Genomic DNA, 4,852 nt, shown 5'->3' on the forward strand with positions numbered 1-4,852 from the left:
ACCTTAAATTTGCACTACGGTGTGCAACTTAATTATCACTGACATGTGTGTTATTGCTCCATTAAGGTTTTACGACCATGTGCTCTCGAGATCAGGGCAACAAGCAACAGAAAATTCAAAGAAGGGGGGCACATTTCGGAAGTGTTTTAAGACTGAGATTTAAAGCACTGGTTCTTGGCAAGAATAAACTGTACATTACTAACTGCTACAATATTTATTCAGTGTAATAAATGGATGCCAGATAAACAACTTCATATATTCTTATATGAAATAATATCAATAAATAGCTGCTATTCCTAACTCCAAATTGCCTGTAGCCATGGACACAGTCATGTAAAAAGCCCTTCACCCCCTCGAGCAACATACCAGCTAATTATAAAGTTCATCAACTGCAGTTTATTTTTAGCCTTTTTTTTTTTTTTTTAGCATTTTTAATCACATGATTGTCCATAGTCCATACTAATCACACATTTTTATCAGTTCAAAATGTACCTTAAAGGGAGATTTGTCAAGTATTTAATACTCGTATCAACATGGGAGTGGACAAATATGCTACTTTATTAAAACATATGTATATATTTATTATTGGAAATCAATTAACAACACAACACAATGACACGTATTGTCCAGAAACCCTCACAGGTACTACATTTAGCATGAAAAATATGCTCAAATCATAACATGGCAAACTGCAGCTCAACAGGCAACAACAGCTGTCAGTGTGTCAGTGTGCTGACTTGAGTATGACTTGCCCCAAACTGCATGTGATTATCATAAAGTGGGCTTGTCTGTAAAGGGGAGACTCGTGGGTACCCAGAGAACCCATTTTCATTCACATATCTTGAGGTCAAAGGTCAAGGGACCCCTTTGAAAATGGCCATACCAGTTTTTCCTCGCCAAAATTTAGCATCAGTTTGGAGCGTTATTTAACCTCCTTCGCGACAAGCTAGTATGACGTGGTTGGTGTAAGGTTGGCCGAGTGGCTAAGGCGTAAAAACTGAGAAAAATTCCAGTTAAACAGTCCAGGTGTATTTATTAACAATTAGTGGAAACCAACAATCCAGTGCAAAAATATGTACAGTGCCGGCCTGGCATCCAAGAAACAGGTTTTTCAAAAATAATGAAAAATAATAAGCAAAATGACAAAAATATATAAAGATACAGCATAGGCTATGCCCCTTTAAATGTTGGGCCCTTGCAGCTCTCCAGTCTGGCTTGTCTCTCATCAAAGGTTTGCTCTCCACTGAACCCCCTCCAGGTATTCAAGCCTCCTCTTTTATGAAGCTGGATCCTACTAAGTAATCTTGATAATAATTAATAATCAATCAAACAACACACCTCCAAGCCAGCTTGATTCAATATATGATGGAGGTGGCGTTACAGTGTGTGTGTGTTGCATCCTACTTTATAGGGCACTGGCTAACCCGTGACAGCTGGTACCAGTGGATTCCTTAGGATTTTGTAGTTTCATATGATACCACTATCTTCACTCAACTGAGCCTGCTACAACCTAAAAATCACAAGTTATGTTAATGAGTTAAAGAAATTAGTGGTGTTAAAACAAACTTTGACAGCCCTATTTATACATTTATTTATTTGTTTATTTGTAATGGACAAATATAGAGAAACATTGATGATTGCAGAAGCAGTGTCTGATGTACTGTACAGTACATGTGTTTATAGCCGAAGCTAATTTCCAACACCCGTCCCTTGATGGACATTGACATCTTGCTTGAGAATGGCCCAGCTCTGAGCTCTGGCTCCAGCCAAAGATGCTGCCGTGGAAGTTTTAGCAGCTCAGGACAGCACAGTAGTCCAAAAAAAACTATCTATGTACTTCGTTTTGTGTCTCTCTGTGGTCATTTTGCATCACTGTACTTTCTTTTTGGGGTCGTTCTGTGTCTCTTTTATAGTTCATTCGCATCGGCATGTGGTTGTTTTGTGTTACTTTGTGCTCACTTTGTAAGAAATGTTAATCACTTCATACTGAGCCTCTAAAACTAGCCAACCACCTCTCACTCGTGGCTGTACCCTCCATTGAGGTCACCGAATTCCGGACCTTGGTATTTTCTAGGAGGAGTATAAAATGAAAGTTGTGACATAATTGCTTAAATATAACGTTACTTCGGTGCGGTAAAGATATAGGTCTACAAAGCCAAGATTATCGACTTGCTCATCTGATCACCATCATTGCTTGTGCGTGCCTGGCTGGTGAAGTGGATGATTTTGTCATCACTACACAATCTTTACTCAACAGGGTGGTTCTTGGATTAGGTCAACAACTTGAGGTAACCGGACAGGCTGCTGAATCCATAAAAAGCGTGATACAGGTAACGAGAGAGTTACACTAGTCGACTGCATGTAGTCCAATGTCATTCATCCCCAGACATCATCTGATGAATGGCTCCTGTGCGGTGGCTAGTTAGTTTCACTTTCACCCCTATATACACCCCTATACAGGGCATGAAACTGATGAGCTGCACAGAGAGTTTATAGCAAATCTTCAACTCTTGTCCCTGGTTGGGCTTTTACATGCACAATGTAATTAAAATATACAGCTTTCTAAATTATAAAACCACAATACACTGCAAATATGGAATTACAATAAAATACTCATCACACAATACACATACCACAATACACCTTGGTAATTTACAGTACAATTTGCTAAAAATGGATAGAGCTCTGCTTTACCCAGATCTTAACTTTTGTTGTAAAGGACTTTATATCTGGAATTATTTTGATTTTTAGTTGGTATTGTGTTCCAGGATTGACAGCCGTCCAGATCTCTGCATTTTCTTCTCACAGGAGACATTTTGACTTGTCATAGTGAAAAGCACAGGTGTTACTCATAACATAAACAATGGCCCTGTCGTGTTCAAGTGTTCCAATCAGAGTGACAGTGAGACAGCATGCACGTCACCTGGAACCTGAAATCAAAGCAGCTAAATGTAATTCAGCCATCATTAATTTCAGTCTTTACACCTGTGCTTTTCCTACCGGGAGATGTCAAAATGTCCTCTGTGAAAAAAGGTTTATTACAAGACTACTCTAGTGGCGGCTGGTCACATTTACGTATAAATATCAGTTGACCCTGTGTTTACTTTCTTCACTCAGACGGGTGAAAATGAAATGACTCCGTCAGTCAAAGCTCAGCCTTGGGAAGGGAAGAGATACGGGACAAGATGAGGAGACTGAGAGAAAAAGAAAGAGAGAAGGTGATGGAGATGAGAGAGGAAAAGCAGGTAATGCCCACTGCGCCCAAGATAGGATCACCATTATGTCCCTGTGCTGTTCAACACAAACAAGAACAGACGTGATCCAATTCAAACAATTACTACAGAGATATATTTGTTCTTTGTGGGGCTGTGTATTGGCAAGAATCTGGCGATACGATACGTATAATGATGCAGGGGTGACGATTCAATATATTGTGATATATTGCATTTTTTAAATCTAATTTTAGGAGAACTGTCACAGTATAAAGACACACCACCATATGTATAAAATCTGAGTAATCTGAGTCCCCATAGTAGCCATTACACTATGTGAAATGGCTACTATGGGGACTAACATCATTACACATGAATTACACATTGGATCCACAAGAGCCTCAGCTTTCCAGCCATATCCAAATTATACAATTACAATACACCATTCAAATACATCATTTGAGAATAGGTGAAATTAACACATATAAAAACTGCATGTTTTTTGCCCCCAAAATTGCATGTGATTATCATAAAGTGGGCATGTCTGTAAAGGGGAGACTTCCGGATACCCACAGAACCCATTTCCATTCATATATCTTGAGGTCAGAGGTCGAGGGACCCCTTTGAAAATGGCCATGCCAGTTTTTCCTCGCCAAAGTGTTACATAACTTTGGAGCGTTATTTTGCCTTCTTGGCAACATGCAAGTATGACATGGTTGGTACCAATGAACGATTCCTTAGGTTTTCTAGTTTCATATGTTGCCAGTACCTTCAATCTAGCTTTAAAACTGAGCCCGCTACAAAGACAGATGTTTAAGAGGTTAATTAAAAATGTATACAATGTTTTGGAGAATCAATACAGTATCGCAAAACATAATAATTGGATACTCGTGTATCGATATTTTCTTACACCCCTAGTTCTTTGGTAATTACAGTGGAACCTATGGACTTAATTGAACAACACAAACACCATAATTATAGTGTAATAATATAGTAAAACTGTATGAATATAGCCTATTATTAAACACACATTTTGCTTACGTTTATGTACTGTTTGAGACACATTTCTCACCTTCTTAGGGGAGGCACCAGGGTGGCCAATAAGATTTTAGGGACACTCCTCTGTCCGGCCTCTGCTTATCCATAATGTTCTTTTTTCACGTGAGCAATCATTCTGAGAGTAGATCTAATTATTTTCAAGTAGTGCTTATCTCCCTGTGACGCATGAAACTCTTATCCAGAGTGCTACACACCGAAGGTAATCACGTTTTAATTCTAGAGATGCATTTTAAGGTAATCTAATTGTAACTAAGCTATTCATGCTGAGATAAATGCTACGTTTGCTAAAGGGGTAAAAAAGAGGCATTTCTTTTGGGTTTGAAAGCCTACATTATTTACTGCTCTGCTTTTAAAGTATTCTGTTTGCTCACGTAGTAGCAGCAAACAATTACCCTCTAAACATCCTGTGCTCTTCCACAGAGAGGTAGCAGCGCCTTGGCAGTGATCTATTCTTCACGCTAGGAGGTCATTCGAGGCTTTCCACAGTTTTTCAGCATGTGCACAAATGTAATAAAAACAGGACAGAGCCTGTATGTTGTGCATAGAATATACGCCATACTGCCAATGAATGCACTTGAATG

At 39.0% G+C, this 4,852-nt stretch overlaps 1 long non-coding RNA gene across 1 annotated transcript; it reads left to right on the plus strand.

The window, feature by feature from the left end:
• The first annotated feature begins 2,160 nt into the window (after window positions 1-2,160).
• On the plus strand, window positions 2,161-4,852 carry LOC119492583. Its single transcript, XR_005207815.1, has 3 exons — window positions 2,161-2,330; window positions 3,118-3,245; window positions 4,692-4,852. It is a non-coding gene; the product is annotated as an uncharacterized LOC119492583 (long non-coding RNA).

This window comes from Sebastes umbrosus, chromosome 8 (assembly GCF_015220745.1).
Source record: "Sebastes umbrosus isolate fSebUmb1 chromosome 8, fSebUmb1.pri, whole genome shotgun sequence".
In the NCBI taxonomy this organism is placed as follows: domain Eukaryota; kingdom Metazoa; phylum Chordata; class Actinopteri; order Perciformes; family Sebastidae; genus Sebastes; species Sebastes umbrosus.